Here is a 22229-nt window from a genome sequence, read left to right on the forward strand (position 1 = left end):
CCTCCCCTATTTGAAGGCCCTCTGAGCTCAGAAGTTAGAGGGATTGCACTCTACTGCATGCACCCACCACTTGGATCAACCTCTCCTTCATGTATGCAGAATTAAAGATATTGGTCCACCTTTACTAGCACAATATTTTTTATAATATATTAGGCAGTATGATGCTGTGTTTGGTCTCAAAAGCCAGACTTCTTGGGTTCAAATTCCAGTTGTGCCATGGGCTATGGAACTAATGGACTTAGTTACCTTCCCTGTGCTTTGGTTTCTTCACCTGCAATAGAAGATAATAATAGCCCATCAGTGTGGATAATGATAACATCTCTCTCATGGAATACTATGATGCCAAACATGCCAGACAATACCTCAGTCAATGTTAACTAATATAAAAAGTGTTAGCACTTGGGATTTGTGGAAGGCATCTTCCCCTCATCATTCTTCTTTTTATATTTGTTTGAATATTTGTATGAAGATTTTAGAAAGAGAAGAATTAAATGTGTAGGCTCAAATTTCCATCTTGCTCCAGAAATTCTAGAGTAATTGTCGTGAAATTAAAGCTGATAATTCACACCCTGATTTAAATATTTGAATGGTCATCCATATCAAAGAGGGTAAAATTCAAGTTTGTTGGTGGGATTAAGCAGGCTACCAGAGATGTAGCCCACTTTCTGGGCTTTTGTCTAACCTGGTTCTCTCTTGCACCTCAGACTCCAACCCAGCCAGACCTCCTGGCTCATCATGATAATTCACACCACAGGGCCTCTCCTCATATGGAACTTTCCACCTGAAGGCCCTCCACTCTTCCCCTTCTCAACACTCCTGTGCACTTTATTTGCTCTGAAGCCCAAAATTGCACCTACGGACCTCTCTTTGGTATCCACACTGCACTCAATGCAGGTTTCTCTATAATGTGCCTATGGGGCTTTATTCCCAACTGCCATGATTATTGGAATCTACTTGGGAGCTTATTCAAAAATGCAAATGATGGTCTTGAAGATTCTAATTCATAAGCTTAGAAGGGTCCAGGAATCCGTTTATTTATAAAACAACCGAAGTGATTCTGAGGACCAGCCAGTTTTGGATTAATAATACATCTTCTCTGGTTAACCTGTCCTCCCTTTGTGCTTAGCATTCCCTCCTCTCTGGTTAACTCACCTTCTCCTCTGCTCAGCATGCTCTCCTTTCTCTAATAGGGCCAGGAATTCCATTAGAAGGGACCACGTCTCACTGGTCTTGTGTCCCTGATACCTTGTCCACAGACTCTGTCTTGTGTCCACAGCTCCAAGCCTTGAGAAACGTGTTACATGAATGAATGAATGAATGAATGAATGAACTGCCTCTTCTAAATGTAGAAGCTGCCAGCCTCTTAGGTGTCTTTGTCCTTTCTTGCTCATTGCTTTTACTTACCCCTGTTTGACTTTCAGGGACTTAACTGAGGAGCTTAAGCATCAGACAGGAGCCATTGTTTTTAGTTTGGCAACATATACCATCATCGTTCGCCAAGCTTACTGTGAACCTTCTGTCTTCTTAAGAAAGGAGGCCCAGGAGATCAGAGGGACTATGTTGTAACAGCCTTCTCCTGAGACTTAAATATTTAGCAACTTCAAGTTGTCATGAGGATTGGTATGAAGAATGAAAAAACTGAACAGCCAAGAAGCATGAGCCAGCACTTTAAATGGACTTAATAGTGTGCTAGACAGGACATGGAAATAAGGTTAAGGGTGCTAGGACTGAGCCCATCTCGCCTCTAATAGCCTCCACCTACTGTGTAAGTGTAGGCACGTCATTAACCATTCAGAACCTCAGAGACCTCATCTATGAAAGAGGGATAAAAATGGGTTATCACAGTATTGTTATGAGACTAAAATGAAACAGTATATATGAAAGCACCAAGTGTATACACTAAATGTTGCTGCAGAACCATAAAGAGCAGCCACAAGCCTAGGCCTGGACTCACAGTAGGACGCAGCAGACAGTGGGGTATACAGCTGCAGGAAACTACAGAGTCCAGTCTATCAAGCAGACCACAGTTCCAGGAGGTATGAAAACCAGACCACTGAAATAGACCAAGCAAGCTACCTTCTAGGATATCCAAGAATCCTCATGGGGAGATGGTGTAACACATAAGTGCTCTTCAGGGAAAGGCTCATACCTCACTCATCTGTGCCATCCTAATGTCTAGTGGAGTGCCTGAGAGAAGACCAGTATTTGTACACTGAACAGTGGGAGGGCAAAGGCACAACTTGACGACATTTCTCCCTTGTTCTTTCTGACCTCCTTGGTCCTCCAGACTATGTGTGATGGGAATAAGTTGATATTTACTGAGGCTTATATGAGACATTTAATCCAAGCCTCTACCTCCATGCCTGGGTGTGGTTAAGCCATCCCAAACACAGCTCTGTCTCCTGAGTTATTCTCTAAGGTATTCAGAGTCCACACAGTTACCTATCACCTCCACCCACATCAAGACTTTGAGCTTCCTGCTCTCAGATAGTCATTGGTATTGTAAAACACCTCTAATAAGAGGGATTTGGAGAGGCAAGTTCTGTTTAATGTAACAAGGAAAAGTTATCATTTAAAGCTCTGTTTTCTGAGGAGGATGGATCCCATTCTGAGTTAGCTTTATTCTGTGAATTTGCAAGTTGGGGGAGCTGGGTAGCTTCCATATTCTAAAAGGATAATGACTTGAGATTTCTGGGGCAATCCAAGAGGAAATGAAAGAGGAAGAGATGTCCAGTAAGATGGTGTGAGTTACCCAGGGTCCCTCCTATGATCTCTAAATCCCCAGTTCTTACTAGACCCATCAATCAATTAAGAAAGAATTTTGCATACAGGTGATTGAGGAGAAAAAAAGAGATAATCTATGCATTTAAGAACTAGTCAGCACTGAAACGATGAGAAGAGAGACCTTGAGAATCTCCACATATCATGGGTAGGGCTGGGATTATAACTGAGAGTTTGATCCAGACTGATCTGGACCACTAAAGGGCAGAGCAGTCTTCTCTAGTGACACCTGCATCCTCTGAATTTGGCCTTCTTGCCAAGGCCACAAAGCAAGTGTAATTTACGTGCAACCTGGCCTTGTCCTCAAGGAGTTTACAGTCTCATTGCACAGATAAGACATAAAGCTATTGGATAACTGGCTTTAGGGCTGCATTTTACTTTCGGTAAAAAATGACACAGGTGATTAGAGAAAGGCCCTTGGGAAGGGTCCTCAAGGGTCACCCCGAGTTACCTCTTACAAGGGAGATGCAGGATTGGTTTGACAGAATATGGGAACAGCCTCTCCTAGAGCTCGCCATCAGAACCTCCTCCAAGAGACCAGCCAGGAAGTAACCAGCAGACAAAAGCCACTCTGGCCTCTGCTCATGGAAAGCACGGGCCTCACAGAATCTGCCTGTAAACCTCACAAGCAAGTCTTGCTTCCTTTTGCCTTATGATGACTTTAGAAAACCATTTTTCTGGATGAACATTTACCTGCCTCTGCTCTTTCTCCAAAACAAAACAAAAACACACAATAGCGAAGCACAACAGAAGCCTTTTGTGCCACCTCTTGCACGCCACTGTCATTACATTTGCCCTTGGCCTTTCTGAGTCCCCTTGAGTAGGAGGAAGGCAGGCACTGACCACCCAGCCAGCCTCTGCTCCTGATAAACAGATGCGTACGCACAATACTGAGGGAAGTGGGCTACTTTAGAAATTCAAAGTTGTAACCTCCGAGGCTAATGGGTGAAATTCCACTGTGGCCTGAAAGGTAGAGATAATCTTACAGAATCCAGAAAATGACTGCTCCATATCACAGGACTTCAATTTTTGTTTTGATGGAATACATGTTGATTTAAAAGGAATGAGAAGGGCAGCCTGGGTGGCTCAGTGGTTTAGCGCCGCCTTCAGTACAGGTTGTGATCCTGGAGACCTGGGATCGAGTCCCACGTTGGGCTCCCTGCATGGAGCCTGCTTCTCCCTCTGCCTGTGTCTCTGCCTCTCTCTCTCTCTCTGTGTCTCTCATGAATAAATAAATAAAATCTCTTTTAAAAAATAAAAGGAATGAGAATAGATTTCTGAATTATTGGTGTTCTCTCCCCATTAACAACTGGATTTGCATCAAGAACAAATAGGCTACATTTTCATTCTCATTTGTTGGGGGGCATTAACCAGGGCTGTTGTGTTACCTAATGTCCGAAAGTTTTTACCTCTTAGCCTCACTGTTTTCCCCTTCTGAATGAGATGTTAGTATCTTGGCTGTGTCTCAAATAAACTTACAATTCAGGTTCTTATTTTTCCCCCAGTGGAGCCTCTCAAATCCCTTATCTTCAGCTCAACAGGAAGGAGATTACTTTGTTACCAGAATATTGAACACTGATGATTTACTTGTTTATATACAGGAGGAAGAAAGCTCTGGAATATTTGGTTTCATGTACAATAGCTCCGGATTCTTGATTCTCGGGGGAAGGTGGAGGGGGAAGAGGACCCAGTGCGGCTGAAGTGCATTGGAAGATGGTGCTTTACACAAATTCCCCAAGAAGGGAGGAAAGGACCTAAGCCCTCAGGTCAGACAGAGGTAACCAGGACCCTGTAGCTACATCTTCGTGGCTACAGCAAGCAGGGAGGCCCAAAGCACAAATTCTCCTTCGCTTCTCTCATTCTAACTGAAAAGGTACAGATGCCGGAGTCAGGCAGCCAGGCTCAAATCCCCACCAGATCCCTGCCTCCAGCCTAACAGACCTGTTGGAGACACCCCCTTTGCCCCAATCCCTCACTAGCAATGTGACCTTGGGTAAATAATTTAATTGCTTAGTACCTTAGTTTCCTAACGGGTAAAATAGGAACAATAACACCTAGGTGACAAAGCGGTTTATAGGACATAAAAGCCATGAAGTGTGCAGCATGATGCCCAGGCAGCCCATTTCTTAGACATCCCGTACTGAATGTTTCAACAAATGCTCGTTTCACTTCCCTTTCCTTTAGGAGGCTGAATTAACACGTTCACTCTTTAGTGCAGGGGTGGACAAACTAGGGCTGATGGGCCGAGTCCATCCAAAGCCGCCTGCTTTTATATATGAAGTGTCACTGGGACACAGCCCCGCACATGCCTTGACATGTTGCCTGTGGCTGCTGTCACTACATGACAGCAGGTCAGTGGAAGGAGACTGACTTTTAGAGAAACAGTGGCTCCAGTGTCTATCAAGTGTGAGACATTGAGTGGGAAGTAAATGTCCTGAACCAGCCTCCTCATCCATCCAGTGAGGATGGTATTCCCAGCCTCAGAGGCCTGGGGTGAGTGAGCCATCAGCAATAGAAAATATATAGTCTCCTAGCACTGTGGCTCATTCTTCCTATTCCTCTTTTGTTCAATAAATATAGGGAAAGACCAAAATCATCATGATGAAGCAAGAAGACTCTTTAGAAGTGGTCTACTTCAGCCTGGGAGCTCTTCAAAATACCAATTTCTGGGCCTCCTCCCAGAAATTCTGATTTGGTAGATCTAAAGTGGATGATGGCATCTAGCTTTTGTTTACAGTTCCTTGGCTAACTAATGAGCAGTCCAGTGCGGGAGGCGTGGTCTAGTCCATCCTGACACTCTGCAGGTGGGAAGGCCAGTCCACAAGGACAGAGCCATTGCAGCCTCCAAGGCCCCTGGTCCCGGGTGCGAGGCTGTCACCGTGGCTTGAAGAGAAGGGACAGCCTGCCTCCTGCTCATTCCTCCCACTAGAGCAAGGAAGCATGGCAGATGGACTTCTTAGTGCCTGCAGAGGCCTCATTCAGCCTCTTAGCAACCTGTCTTTTCTGCAGTTCTTGAGGCCTGAACAATAGAGCCCTGAGGACAAAGGATGCAGGAGATTGTGGCATTATCACTGAGCATCATTCTTCCACCGATCACTACTGAGTACATGTCCTGAGAGGTGGTCAAGACTGGAGGCAAGAGATCTAAGAAGACCCCAAAGCGGTCATGCACCAGAAGTGAACTCTTCTAGGTGCAAACCTGGCCACCTTACCTCTCACCTTAAGAACAAACAGGGCTTCCTGTTCCCATCTGGGTAATGGCACCTCTTCACTCTGCACACTGCTCTGGAACTAGGCTACCTGGAAATTCAAAATGCTTAGTAGCAATATGACACTGGGTGCATTACTAAATCTCTCTGTGACTCAGTTTCCTCATATGTGAAGTATAGGTCATAATAGCTTCTACCTCTTTGGGTTGTTATGAAGATTAATGAGTTCATATATGTAAAGCCCTTAAAATAGCACCTGGTACAAAGTAAGCCCCCAGTGGTACTATCTCACACCATTCTCCCTCTTCCCCCGTGTGCTCCAGTATCTGGAACATATCAGTCTCTCTCCTACCACAGAGCCTTTGAACATGCTATTCCCTCAAGCCTCTCTGGAATGACTCCACTCCCATATCACTCTTCACCTACCAGATCCAACTCACCTTGTAAGTCTCATCTCAAATGTCACTTCCTCAGAGAATTTTTCCTGACCCTCAAAGCTGTTCAGGTCCCCCTTATTACATAATCTTATGACCCTTCTTACTACAGCTGTCATTGAACACTTATTTGTAGGTTTAGTTGATTATCTTTCACCCTCATAAGACTAGAGCTCCTGGGACACCTGGGTGGTCAGTGGTTGAGCATCTGCTCTTGGCTCAGGACATGATCCCAGGGTCCTGGGATCAAGTCTTGCATCAGGCTCCCTGCAGGGAGCCTGCTTCTCCCTCTGCTTATGTCTCTACCCCTCTTTCTCTGTGTCTCTCATGCATAAATAAATAAAATCTTTTTTAAAAAGACTAGAGCTCCCTAAGATCAGGGGTGGTATTTATGATCCCTACCTTTGCATCCCCAGCCCTTGCCGTATTGCCTGGTTTATTCTAGTTTCTGTTACTTACAAGTGCTAAATTCTGGTATCAGTTCAAATTCACATCAGCTAAGAGTGACTTAAGTCTGATTACTATTTTTAAACACACAAAAGCTTATTCTATTACATAAAATAATCCCTGAGGGAGACAGGTTGACATTGTAAGGATGCCAGAGGTATGCAAATGCTAGACTTACCTGAAAGGCAGTGGCCAGAGAAGGACCGGTATGACGGCTCTTTGAGACCATCAGACACCTGGACTCCCTCTCTTTTTGCTCTCCCAAGTGTGGCTTCCATTCTCAGGTCACCTCATGGTCCAAAGTGACCGCTGAGATTCCAATCATTGCACCCATGTGTTAGGCAGCAAAAAAAGCTGAAAGGAGAAGGAGAGAAAGGTACTCTGTCCTAGAACTCTTACACAACCTTCCATTTACATCTGCTTGGCCAGAACTTGTGTGATTCAAATTAAGGTTTTGCTACTGAGGAAGAGGGAGAGAACAAAAGTTTGTATGGATGCAAAGGCTGGCTCTGCTCTAGACAGTGATTAGGTATCATATCCCATAGGATAATGAACTGGATATCTGATATAAAAGGCACTGTGTTCAGAGACTCTGAAGGGGGCACTGCTTTCCCAGAGGAGGAGTGAATGGTCTCTGCCTCACTGGATAGGATACCCAGAAGTAAATGGATGAGACTTGACAGCCGAGACAAGTTGGTACTAGTAGAAATCAAACTATTATTATCCCAGGTGTTTTAATGGACTCCACCATCCCCTTCCTGAACTTTACCGCATCTCTCATCCTCACATCATTACCAACCCTCCCTTAAAAATGGAGCCCGAGACCTCTGCTCAGTGGAGAGTCTGCTTCTCCCTCTCCCTCTGTGTGTGTGAGCTCTCTCTCTCTCTCTCTCTCTCATAAGTAAATAAATAAATCCAAAAAAAAAAAAAAAAAAAAGGATGGAGCCCAAGAAAGATAGGCAAGAGTGGGGAGAAGGTTTGGGGATGGAGAAGTAATTTTCTGCACATTACTTGATATCAGAACATTTCTACATGCTGACCCTACCATATCTAAAAACATAAACATATCTAATCTGTTGAAGCAAAGTGTCCCATTTCATTTCAGGTGGGGAACCAGGCTTGGTGACAGGGCTGCAGTGAGATTCCAGGAGCCGCTTGGAATATAAACCATCCAGCTCCTTTTAAGACAATGGCTCCTGAGGTGGCTCATGGCCATCTTTGTCAGTTAGCCAGTCACCCAGGGGACTGCAACCACTCAGAGTAAATAGTCAAAGAAGAAGAAGAAGAGGAAGAAGAAGAAGAAGAAGAAGAAGAAGAAGAAGAAGAAGAAGAAGAAGAAGGGGAGGAGGAGGAGGAGGAGGAAGAAAACAAGCAAATGTTGGGAAGGGAGACCTCAAAGCTCGCTGGGTAGTCATGAAACAAACAAAGTCATTGGAGCTATTCAAACAAATGTCTTTAATCTGTTTGTGACACCTGTCGCCTAGGCACAGAAAAGATCGCAGAAGGTCAGAGCCCTTCAGGTTTCAGTGGGAGAGAAAGAATCCTTTCACACACACCCTCTCCCAGGGCATTGCAAAGCTGCTCATAAATCATTGTCTTTTCTGTTTGCAGTTACTATATCAGGAAAATCCTGTTTTAATGAATTTCTTCAGCTCTCCAAATTGTGTTTTGGTAATAGAGGTTGGTACTAATGAATTTGTTGCCAGAAATCACTTTCCTGATCTAAATCTGGGCATGAAATGGAAGCTCAGGTATCTCTCTACAGTGAGCACCCATTGCCAAGGCTGGACCCCACTCTACTCCTCACAAATGCTTCCCTGTGACTCTGGCAGAGGACAAGGGCAGGGATGCCTAGTACAGAGGATGAGCTTATTGCTGTGGACACAGGAGGACCTGTCCTCTTCCCTTTCACCTAAAAATGCTCATTTGGCCACATTTAGTGGAGAAGAGCAGGAAAGCAGAGTTCTTGGGCATAAAGCCGTATTGGCACCCAAGAGTGGTTTTAGTTCTCTCCCAGCTGCACTAGCTCTTCCCTCCTATTTGCTGATCTAAACAGGTGATGCTTTTTCAATTTTATCTAAAGTCCTCCTGCCTTCCCTCAACCCAATTTCTTCCCCTAGCCCTCCCAATATAGAAATTCTGGAGCCATCATTGGCTTTAAGCACAATTTGACCTTAAACTTGACCTTGATTTTTCATGCCACCTCCCTGGGCCTTGGTGTCTTCCTGTGTCTAGTGAAGAGACTGGATTAAATAACCTCTAATGCCCCTCCTCACCTTAACAGCCTGCATAGTCATTGAGGTCCCGTGTGCCATCAGTGTGCAAGCAACATAAACTTCCGATCAATGGCCCAAGCTGCTTCTAGTTGTGACTTATGGTTGACCTATCAATTTCTCCTAAGGAACCATATAAACTGGCAGTTAGGACATCCTTATCTATTGAGGTCTCTGCCCGAGCCAGGGTGGGCACCACAGGTTCCCTAGACAGCCAGGCATTCTGCTCTGCTCTCATCCACCCCCAGTTGTCCATGATCTCTCTAAAGCTCTGACGGTGGCATAGCACACATGGATGAGTTGCCTTTTTGCTTGTCTTTCCAGGGCCAGTCTGGGGAGTCTGCCTAACAATGCCTCTATAATGATCACAAACCCTTATTTTATTTTTTTATTTGATCCTCACAGTAAGCACATGAGATGGAAAGCTCAAGCCCCTGTTATGAATTTGGCCCTTTCTGATAGGAGTGAGGGGACTTTGAAGGGCCACTGGCTGAGAGGTCCTGTGAGGCAAGACAGGGGTGGAGGGATAGCCTTCAGGACCTAGGAGCAGCAGCCCTGCATCACCTCTGGGCCAAGAGTCCCAGCCAAACCTGCACTTGGAACTCACAGGAATTCTCTTAGAAATAATGACACTAAGTCTCAGAGAGATGATTTGCCAGGAGCTCACACTAGTCAGTGCAGAAAAACTAAAAAACTAGAACCCAGTTCTCTCTGACTCCTAGTCCAAAGGGATTTGGGTTTTGTTACCTCACAGCACCAGTAAGTACAAATGCCCAGGCCTCTGCCATGGGCTGTATGGGAAGGAGGGAGGGTCAAGCCCTTTAGAGCTCAAACCCACACATCCCAAGGGAACAGCCACTCCTCAGAAGGCCAGAGAGGAAGGCTGGACAGAGGATTCTGGAAATGTGAGGCTGTGGACTGGGCCCTGTCCGATGATGTGCCTGGGCCCCTCTCCACAAGCCCCTGTCCTGGCAACCCCTGCCCTCTCCATGTTCCTCCTTCTTGCTGGAGAAGGAGCTTCCTCCTATGCAGTCCCCACATTCACAGCCTGTGTGCTCTGTCCTCTGACAACACCCTGCTAGTTCCTAGTATCATAATAGCTCTCCAGTGGGCCTCTAACAAGGATTCTCAGAAATGATATTTGCAAAAAAGGCAGTGAAACATGGTGCTGCATGGAGGGGGGAAGCCTGGGGGACAGGGAGAGGGTGAATCAGTCTCTTCCCCAGAGAAGCTGGGTCTGGGGATTTACTGCAGGGAAACAGTTCCTTCCAGCAAACCCTAATGTGTAGTTGGCCAAAGTTTAGTGCCCCTTCGCCACTCTGTGGCCCCCATTCCAGTAATTGCCAGGCTTAAAGGTCTCCGTGGAACTCACACATGGGAACTATGGGGCATGAACAATACTGCTCCCATTTATATTTTTCTCATGAAATACTATTTAAGTTGCAAATTGAGCTCTTCCATACTAAGCTGACGCCACAGCCTCTTCAGCCTTTTGCTGTTTGAGTACCTCTGGGCACCTGACGGTGGTGGCTCCAGGCAGTCATGGTGACGGGGTTATGCAGTTTGTGTGTCGAGCTGGGTAAGAGGGCTTAACCGTGGCCCTGAGCCTCTGAGAAAATACTGTGTTGCCTCTGGGCCATGTGCATTACAAAAATGTCCTTACTTCACTAAGAGAAAACTGACACTCTTGAGAAATCACTTTGAGAGAGATAAAGAGCTGAAAAAGTAGTCAGGGCAAGGGGGAGAGGGAAAGAGGTATGTTCTGTGGGGGGAAGTCCTTAGGAAGAGGAAAGTCATAATTTAGGCAGCAGGGTCTCCAGCGCCTGGCAGTGCAGACTAAGGAAGCCCAACATCACCAGCAGGACAGGCCACCGGGAGGTCTGTAAACACAGGCCTGAGGAATGTTTACTTCCTGGAAAGCATATTTGTCTCTCTTGAGCTCTTGCTCTGTTTGGCAGCCCTGGTCCCGTCATCCTCCATATGTTGCCTTGGAGGCTAGCCTTCTCTCTGGGCACTGTCATCAACAAAGACCACAGGACCATGCCCTTCCTCACTCAGTCCGCTATTCTTGTTTTCCTACCAACACCTGGAAGGAGCAAACTCAGAGGCCAGCATCTGCTTGCTTAATAGAGGGGACTACTAAGTCAGTTACTGGGTGGTCACTATAGGGCTATGCTGTGCCTGATCAGGGATTTGGAAGAATAGAAGATACATTACTTGCTCCTTCCTGAGAAGCGTATGATAAAATGTTAAAAGTGATTATAAACAAGGCATTTCTTTTCAGGTCACCAGATCTTTGTATATGCTGTTGACTCCTCCTAGAAAGTATGATGTATACAGCTTTCTATAGATGTACACACTGGGATCCCTGGGTGGCGCAGCGGTTTAGCGCCTGCCTTTGGCCCAGGGCGCGATCCTGGAGACCCGGGGTCGAATCCCACATCGGGCTCCCGGGGCATGGAGCCTGCTTCTCACTCTGCCTGTCTCTCTGCCTCTCTCTCTCTCTGTGACTATCATAAATAAATAAAAAAAATATATATAGATGTACACACCAACTCATCCTTCAGGGTCAAATTTTTTTTTTAATATTTTATTTATTTATTCATGAGACACACAGAGAGAGGCAGAGACATAGGCAGAGGGAGAAGCAGGCTCCTTCCGGGGAGCCTGATACGGGACTCAATCCCAGGACCCTGGGATCACGACCTGAGCCAAAGGTATATGCTCAACCACTGAGCCACCCAGGTGCCTCTCTTTCATCTATTCTGAAGCGATTTCTCCTGCCTTCAAAGATACTGCTCAGTCAGTGATAGACAATCCTTTTGCATAATTTTTTTTAATTTATTTTTTAAAATTCAACCAGCCAACATATAATACATCATTAGTTTCAAGTAGAGTTCCATAATTCATCAGTTGGGTATAACATCCAGCGCTCATCACATCATGTGCACATAGATGTTAGTAATAAAACATAACAGAGCTTCACCTACTAGTGGATATTATCCTTTCTTAGGCTCTATAAAGCATTGAGCCCCCAAGGTGCTCCCTTCAGGGTCTAATTTAAATACCACTTCCATTGAAGAAGCTTCCCTGGCCTCTGTGCCCAGGCCAATATGGCCTCCTGTCCAGTCCATCCTTCCTACACATTTTCACTTTCCCACAGCACACAGCACATTGCATCTTCACTACAATATAAGTATATGCCTCTCCCACTAGACAGACTTCTTCACAACAGAAATATACTGAGCTGTTACCTGACACATAGAAGGGAATCACATATGTTTGTTGGCTGAATGAACAAAAAAGCAATCAAAAAAAGGTATGAATATATAGGTTTATATGTGTAGAGAAAAGAAGACTGTACTCATTGTTGGCAGTAGGTCTGAGAGTCCTAGAAGGTGCCATGATAGAAAAGCAAACCAAAAGGGGGGGGGGGGGGTGGGTTGGGCAGGAACAAAGCATTGCAGAGGCTCTGAAGCCAGACTGTGAAGTTCAAACCCAGGCCCACCACTTGATGGATGAGTTACCTGACCTCTCTCTATCTGTTTCCTCATTTGGAAAATGAGGGTCATAACAGTAGCCTGCCTCAAAGAGTTGATAAAGGATAAAATGAGTTAATACACAGAAAGCACAAAGAATGGAGCCTGGCACTTCTCAAGTGCTCAGTATGTTAGCTAGGTGTTTCTCTTAGGAAGCAGAGGTGGGAGAGAGATTTTCCCTTTATCTCCTCCTGTATTTTTTGAGTTTTTACATTAATTAATTCAACAATAAAACACAAAAGCACTCACACAAATAAGATCAGAACTTTTGTTTTCAGCTAAATGGCAGACTAGGTATGCTGATTGATGATATTGAAATTAAGTAAGAATTTCTGGATATGATACCACACATGTGCACACATGCACATAAACACACACACACACACACATTTCTTAAATGCATTAATTTTCTTGCAAGAAAGTCAGGAATACTGAGGTCAAAATTTAAGTGAGGGCAGGAATTCTAATTATTGGACAGAGTAGTGAAGCTAGCTTTTGTCTTGAGGGTATTTGTTCTTGACTTTGACTTACAAGGTAAGTTACAGAGACAAGACCCAAAGCCTAAGACCTGTCCATTGTGAGTTGTCTAACAGGGTCTTTTCTTAAAGTTTAGAAACAAAGGGTTACACTTTCAGTATAAAAAGGCCTGTAAATAAACACCTACCCTTCCAGAGACCACAAGAAAAATTGTTCATCTCTTACCTTGGTGCAGAGTAAACAGAAAAAAAAAAAAAAACCTCTGAAAGTTTGCATCAGAAAAGGAGTCCACACATGGGTATGCAAGCCAAATTCCTATCAGTCAATTGATCTAAAAAAAACCTCACCAGAAATCTAGTTCACAATGGTCCAAGCCTGGAAGTGTTCCCAGGTTCTTGGCAGAAACTACTGCAAATCCCTGAAGGAACCTACCTTCCGCCCAGGCATCAATGAATTCTCACAGATAAAGTTCCAAGGAAAATAAGCAGGATGCAGACAAAATGAAACAGATCAATGTGAGCGAGAACCTACAGAAGCAGACCCACAAAGACTTCAATTATTGGAGTTAATAGAGACAGAATATAAACTCTGTGTATAAAGAAATAGAAAGGAGCAAACTATAAAAAAGAAGCTTGAAAATATGAGGACCTAGTGAAAAATATAAAGAATGACCAAGCATGTTGAAAAATAAGCAAATCAAAATTATAAAAATGAAGAATAGTAAGAATTGAAACATAATAGACAAGTCCAACAGTAGATTAGATAGGCTGAAGAAATCACGTGAACTAGAAGATTGATCCAAAGTAAGAATCCAGAACGTAGCACGAAGACACAAAAATAGATTTAAGAGAAAAAAAACTAAGTCATCTAAGTTGGTAAATAAGTGATCTGTTTCTTTTTAATGTTTTACTAAATTTAGATGCTGCAAAATTGTAGTCCATTCCAATTTCATACCAGTCCATTCTGAGTACAAATTATTTACTAAAAAAAATGGAGATCCGTCAAAAGATTTTTCCCAGAAGTCAAAATATTCCTAAGAGCAATTCAAGAGGGCAGCCCGGGTAGCTCAGCGGTTTAGTGCTGCCTTCAGCCCAGGGCGTGATCCTGGAGACCGGAGATTGAGTCCCACATCAGGCTCCCTGCATGGAGCCTGCTTCTCCCTCTGCCTGTGTCTCTGCCTCTCTCTCTGTCTCTGTGTCTCTCATGAATAAATAAATAAAATCTTAAAAAAAGAAGAAAGAAAGAAAAAGAGCAATTCAAGAATTCCAAAATTAATAGTGCACACTTTAGAGCTTTCATTGTTTACTTTATGCAGTTCCTCTCCTGCCTCTATAGGGATAAATTTCAAAGTCTTTTTGTTTACCAGATTTGTATTCAAAAATGATAATTTTCTAAAAGCTTCAGAAGCTCATATTTTGGGATACTCCACTGAAAATATTTGTATTAAAGGGGCGCCAGGGTGGCTCAGTCAGTTAAGCTTCTGACTTTGACTCAAGGTCATGATCTCAGGATCCCAGGATCCAGGCCCTGAGCCCTGGCACAGGGCTCTGCATTCAGCAGGGGGTCTGCTTGTCCCGCTGCCTCTCCCCTGCTCATGGTCACCAGCATGGGTGTGTTTTCTCTCTGTCTCTCTCTGTCTCTCTCTCTCTCTCTCTGTCTCTCTCTCTCTCTCTGTCACAAATAAATAAATAAAACCTTTAAAAAATATATTTGCATTAAGGATATTCAACTAATTTTAAACAAAACGCAACCAAGACTTGGAGGACTTAGGTGAAAAAGTTTAGTACTATTATGTAGGTTAATTCACAAAACAGTTTGTCAAAGGCTTAAACACTTTAAAAATCCTACTGAGATCTGCTTTTGTATTCATCATCAGCTTACCACCAAAAAAGAAAATTACTCAATTACTCAGTCACTCTGCACATACAAAAATTTTTGTAAATTTCAACAACTTTAGTTTCTATTTCAATTGGTAAAATATCAGAGCTTATTTGGCAAGCTATATATCTCACAACCTATCCAAGTACATTTCTGTTTTGTAGGTTTCTTAATTTAGTAAGGACATTATTTTTACCACATTGTATTCATATTAGTATCAAAACAAAACCATTTATCTTCACTGTTGAAACTTGAAATGAATTTATGATACTATTCACAATGTCAGTTGTTCCTACTTCCAAAAACTTTGATACCGTGAATTAGATTACAAAAGAATTGAACCATTATTGAAATTACATGATTTCCTATTTGAAAAATCTGATGACAATGATACAAGATTAGAATCATTAGCTATTTGCCAAGTTCCTTTGCTAACTGAGCCAAGTTACTAATAGCTATCACTTGAACTTTTGTACATACAGTAGAAAAATTAGAACTGAAAACAAATGAAATTAATTAGAAAGTCATTTAATCTAAATGAAAAGTCATGCCTCAGAATAATGGGCAAACACACCATTTTCACTGCATGTGTTAAATCAACATCTTTGGACACATTTGGCTTAAAATAACTACTAATTTTGGGAGGTAGATGCTGCTGCTTCTCCAATTCGTATCCTCTGGTTTTCGCATGCTCAGTGGTAACACTTAAGCTCCAAAGAAGGTAAAAATGTGTACAATCCCTTTGTGCAAGATTCCACATTCATCATTAATTTTAATGAAAAGCAGAAATCAAGCCTGCTAACTCTTCATTAAACATACATTTTTGTTTATTATTGCTGTCAAAGAATCTTTTAACTAAGAAAGCACTGTTAGCCAATCAGTCAGTAAAATAAATAGTTGTGGATTTGAATGTATGATAAAAGGCAAAATCACTGTAGCAAGGGTGCCCAAATTACTCTATACAGTAGAATTGCTCAGCCTGCATTCTGCTCATGCTAGTGATAATTTCCCAGGCTTCACATCAATCCTGCCACCCCCATAGTCTGATGACCTGGGCATTACAAGGCTACAGGCAGAGGACAGAGCATAACTGTCAGGTGGTGGACAGGACCAGCAGCATTGAACAATAGCCTCACCACTAGCTAAGTCCAAGTACACTTAATTTCATCAGTGATTGTCCTACCTGATGTACTTGAGTGGGCAATATTATCAGGGCTGGGATTAGGGTGGGGCAAGTGAGGCGCTCACCTTGGGTGCAAAATTTAAGGTGGCACACACAAATATTTCAGCAATAAAAATTTAAAATATTTTAATAGATATTTTAAAATATAAAAAACTAACAAAAAAAATCTATGCTGAGCAAAATATCAAAATTTTCAGTGAAGACAGAATCTAACTCTGCACTTGTACAACCCTGACAGTGAGTGCCTCACTCACAGGATCCTTCCTTTATCTGGTGAATAAAGGGGGTCTGTGGGAGAAGAGAGGCTGGAGGAGGAGGAGGTAGGAACATGCCATTCTCGGAATCCCCCCTCACCCCACCCTTCTGTCCCATCTGCCCCTGTTTTAAGTTTTCATGCAAATCTAGCCCACTTCTACAGGTAGAAGCCTTTAGGATAATGTATTTGGTTTGGATTTTTACTGCTTTCCCCCCATAGTTAATTTCAGGCCTTAGTCATGTGTACTTTTATGGTAGCCCTGGCCGGTATCTAAATCACCTTTGAAGGATCCATGTGGATCCTTTGATCATATATGAGGCAGGATGGCTAAGCCATCAGTTAGCTACATTCTTTCCTTCAGTTAACTCTAAATTGTCCCAGGCTCTCCATTCCATCTGTCTTTGCATCTATTTCTTATGGTTTTATTGACTACCATTGCTGTCAGCTTTTTAAAATGAGTCCATTGACAATGCTATGAATCTATGTTAGGCTCAGAGGCCAAAAACTCATGCATCTTAGAATTGTGCATAACATAGCAATGAGAACTCAAGGGTCTTTGCTGTTAACAAAAATGTTTTGGTAGTATGTGAACTTCACGTCACCTCTGTTGTCTGCTCAAATGCCTCTTTGGTTATAGTTACATGACACTTGAGCTTAGTTGAATGGACAAAGTTATTGGTCAAGTGATCTGGCTAAATGAGGATTTTGATGATTCTCTAGAAGAGAACCTCACCCGATGCCCCCAACAGGTGCTGTCTGAGATGGAATGGGGTGGGGAGTAGGAGAAGAAAGGATGGAACAATCTGTTGTTCAGAGGAAGAGCTGGAGGGCAATATCATGTAGCAAGATTGACTTCTCTACATAGTGGTCAATGTGGAAGTTAGTCAATAAATACTTACTGAGAATTTACATAAAGGTTTAATGTCAAGAGATAGGAAATTCTGAAGACCCAGGTCTGGTGAAGTCCTTCCTGCAGGATGATCCTGGTTATCTGTATGACAGAAAACACTGGGCAATAATTATTCCCACATAATAGTCCTACATATGTTCAGACTGGAAAGAATGAAGGGTATAGTAAGTACTTAGTTCTCCTACTGCATTTATTTTTATTCAACAACCATTTATGGAGCTCCTGCTATGTACTGAGACACTTGCATATTCATTTATTCAATTAAGCCTTCATTAAGTATTTACTATGTCCTGGGCACTGAGGGAAACCAGCTTGAGTAAGTCACAGCAACTGCCATCTGCAAAGAATTTGTCAAGGGTGAATTAAGACAAGGTAGATTGGCAAGTAAACTGAAATGTGATCCACACAGGGTTAGAGATCTTCACAACAGGAAAGGCAGGGCACCTAAGCCCAGTCACAGAACATGATAAATGGGCCAAGCCATGCAAATAGTAGGAGCAAGCCAGAAAGAGATTAAGCAGTAAAAACATCATGGGTTAGAGACCACTGTACTCAGACAAGGGGCTAGATTCTGGGGTCATGAATGGCACCTTAACACTTTATTAACTCCTTGTGGGCTACAAGATATTTCCACCCAATGCGCTTTCATCTTAGAGTCCTTAGTCTGCCAAAGGTAAAGAGTGTTTCTGAAGAGTACACCATGTTCTCCAATGGTTCTAATTCCTCCTACTCTTCATTTCCTATCAAATAGACCAAGGATCAACAAACTACGGCCCTGGGCCAAGCCCAGCCGCCACCAGTTTGGTAAATTGTCTTATTGGCACACAGTCACACTGTAGTTGCCTTGTCTGCAGTTCCATACTACCAAGGCAAGAGTTGAATAGTTATGGCAGAAACTGTGTGGGCCGCAAAACTTAGAATATTTACCATCTGGCCCTTTACAGAAAAAGTTCACCAACCTTTGAACTGGGCTAGAGCAGCCATGCTCTCAGCTGTCATTATTCCTAATCATTTGAACCCAACAAGATGTAGTCCCTTGACAGAAACCATCCTGGGAGGAAGTGAGTAGGGATAAGGGAGGGCGGGGACTGGAACGGGAGGCAGGGCCTCGGAAGTCAGATCTCTTGGTAGAAGAAACACATCCTCTCTTCCAGGTGATTTCAGGCTGGTAGGAGGACATTCTGAGGACACTGGGGCTTGTCAGAAGATTGGAATTCTTTTTCACAATACTATTGTTTCACTCTGTCTTTAAAAAAAAATGTGCATTTTTATATTTTGCCAGATTTCAGAGGCTGTATGGAGGGTTCTTTTTATAAAGCATGATCATGCAAAATGAAGATAGCACCTCAGGTGTTTCAGCTGGGAGGCCACATACAATTCAAATCAGAGTTGCCTGCCCTCTATGGGACTGGGACAACCTGAAGTGGAGAACATAATCCACATCCCACACAGATCCCTGTCTCTGGCAGCCTGATGATTAATGCGTAAACCAGAAAGATATTTCATTGACTGCCTTCTGGTCTCTTGAGCACAGTGTAGTCAATAAATATTTATTGAATGCACTTTCCTAAGGCTTGCAGCATTTGCTCAATGATAAGTCATAACTGAATAAGCAAGAATTGTTCAGAGTGGTTACAAATAAATATATAAATGTATGTTAATGGAATCCAAGCTATGAATGGTCAGCAGAACAGGAAATATGCATCCATCCATGGACAAGTGGACAAGCTATCCAAGACTTGGGGTACATAAGAAAGAAGCATATCTTATAAGCTCTAGAAGTGAGGATTGTCAAAGAAAGAAGGAAGGTTAAAAAAATAGAGATTTATAAATGGCTCTATTTTGAACAAATGAAAATACATACATTTTTTAGGGCCAATATTTTGTATTCTCTATGGCTTTATGTTGGTAATACTTTCTTTTGTCACTGAAATGCTCCTATACTCAAAAAACAGCAGAGTAAACTGAAATGGGCTCTCAAATTGTAATTTTTGCAATAAAGATAAAATATGACTTTCTGCAAACCATTTGGAACTATAGCACTGATATCCTGATGCAGTTTCCCTTAAGCCTCAGTCACATTAGATTCTGAATGATTGTATTACCAATTTGGGCATGGGTGTGGGTGTTCAGTTACGTTTATTTAAGATTGAATGCTTATTCTGAGTTAAAAGCAAATTAAAATCTTGCATTTGAGATAATATTAAAAGGGGACAATGTAATTAGCATATTCTCCTCTGTGCAGTCTCCTCACATTCCTGTGAAGCTTGAGAATGCACAGCTACAGTGACAGCAGAAGCCTGGATGGTGCTGGAAATGAAAGGCATGGCTAGGAAAGATTTCACCTCTGGGAAATGATACGATAAGCCATCCTACAATCCTACAATCAATGCAAGCACTCAAAGACATTGTGGCCATGACCATCCAGGTCTAGGCCTTCATCAAATAGGAAAGGACAATAGTGTTTATACAGTTCACCTCTGTTGGCTCTGATTCTGCATTCCATGACTACAGAGGAAACCAGTGCTTCATTGGCATCAGGCAGCATGAAAGAGGCAGATCCAGGAGGGAAATCAAGACTTCTCAGGGTTCTTTTCAGGAGACCACGCCAAGGATAGAAGGTCATCAGGTCTATGGTTCAGTGGACCTCCCTTGGAATAACCTAAAGAAGACAGATGGTGCTTGATTCATAGCATCTTGAGGGTTGTCTTTGTCTTTTTGGTGCTCTAAGACAACAGCTGGATGATAGGCTTTATAGCCACCAACCAACTCAACTGAGGAAACTTGCCCAAAGATGTATAGCTTATTGCTCACCTCTACTAAAATATCTGCTCCAAGTCTCTTCCTAATTCACTCTCTCCTGACTTCTATACCACCTGCCCACTATCCACAAGAGGCAGAAGGAAGAGATTCTGGGGGTGTTTCTTTCTGAAGTTTATCACTCTGTTCATATATGTAGTAACTGACCTGAGGTACCCTAATATCCAACCTCCAGACACTGAACTCCTTGAGTGGCATCTCCAGAAGAAACTACTAGAAAGCCTAGGTTCCTAGCAAGACAATGTGGAGAAAGGAGTTTTAAAGTTTACGATTATGGGGATCCCTGGTTGGCTCAGTGGCTTAGTGCCTGCCTTCAGCCCAGGGCGTGATCCTGGGTCCTGGGATCGAGTCCCACGTCAGGCTCCCTGCATGGAGCCTGCTTCTCCCTCTGCCTGTGTCTCTGCCTCTCTCTCTCTCTCTCTCTCTCTCTCTCTCTCTCTCTGTCTCTCATGAATAAATAAATAAAATATTTAAATAAAATAAAATAAAGTTTACGATTATAAAAGGACACTCGAAGAAGCCTTCATGAAAACTGAGCCATCAAGCTTCCCAGATGGAGTCAGATCTAATCATGACATGAGGAAGGGAGGAAAGCTCTGAACGCTGCCATAAGTCCCCCTGCCATACCAAGACTTCATTATCTCTGCCGCCTCCGTACAGCTCTAAGGTATTTATTGGATTACCACTTGAGGTCACATATCCTACTGTTGTGTTTTGTAGTTGCTTATTTATGTGCCTACTCTCCCCAGAGAAATTAGGAGCTTGGAGCAGAGAAGGAAAAGCTGCGTTCTGCATGTAGCAGGTGCCCAGTGCGAATTTGTAGAGCACATACTGAATGAAATTGCTTTACTTGTAACTGTGGCCCCAGTTGTGGCCTACAGATCCTAGGAGTCCAAAGTGTGTAGAAAAAGAATTATGTGGAATTATGTGCAGCCAGCTGACAGCTGGGCTGTTATTTGTCTGCTCATTTCTGAAGTCTCCATTGGCCATTCTGTCCTCTAGAAGCCAGAAATACCTGCCTATCAGAGAATCAAACGTGAGGTTTTGTCCAATAATATTTAAACCCTAAAGGCAGCACTAGACAGATTTTCTACTATGACAAAGAATGCATATTTTAAGGGACAGACCCGTGAACTTTGCAAGAAAAATACACAAAGCAAAATGTCTTTTAAAATGGAGGATGCAGAATTGATGTGATTATAACTGATATGAAATGCTGATTGGAATGTTTATTATTCCTAAGGTCTCTGCTACATTTCAGAGGCAGCACAAATTCAAATGTGTGGACACACTTATGCAGTGCCCCATCCCAGGTGAGAGGACATGGAGGAGTGGCTCCAAGTCCTGAGTCATCATTCACTTTACTTACCTCTTCCTGCAAATGAGGTTTCATCCACCCTGGGACTTTAATATACCCAAGTGTATCTGTCTCAAAAAGTGGAAACTGTCTTTCTCCTCATGAGACATGCATTATTAGCCACACACTGACTTCTAGATGTTCAAAGAACTGATGAAGATTTTGCCAGGAGCTGACAATTTGCTGTTAGACTAACTCCTTTCTCTCACACACATTCATTTCCCCTCATATTGTAGAGACGATATACAATTCCCAGCTTTTAAATTGCCACATAAGGACTTTAAAAATCACTACTTCTATCAACATTATTCCTTAATCCAAAAAGGATAAAGATAGTCTTTACATTGAATAAATTTACAACATTGTTCTTGCCCTTCCACTTCTCCTGTATGCCACTGATCTATACTTGGCCATCATGTCCCCAGCATGAGCATTCTATTGATGAAAACTTCACTCCTAGCATGTTGTTAGATGGGTTCTAAAATATTTAAAAACCTGGTTGTCTTTTCTTATGGATCTTAGGGTTTTATGTCATAAGAGTCATCAAATTTGAGGATGAGGTATGCAAAAAGGATCAGAACATAGTTGTATATGGATAAAGAAGATGTGCAACAACATGGATAGAATGGAGGCTTTTATGCTAAGTGAAATAAATCAATCAGAGA

General features: G+C 42.9%; 1 protein-coding gene across 1 annotated transcript in view; it reads left to right on the plus strand.

Moving 5' to 3' along the window:
- Positions 1-22229, plus strand: part of TACR1 (tachykinin receptor 1) — a 140612-nt gene that overhangs the window by 47731 nt on the left and 70652 nt on the right. The window lies entirely within an intron of this gene.

This window comes from Canis lupus, chromosome 17 (assembly GCF_011100685.1).
Source record: "Canis lupus familiaris isolate Mischka breed German Shepherd chromosome 17, alternate assembly UU_Cfam_GSD_1.0, whole genome shotgun sequence".
In the NCBI taxonomy this organism is placed as follows: Eukaryota; Metazoa; Chordata; class Mammalia; order Carnivora; family Canidae; genus Canis; species Canis lupus.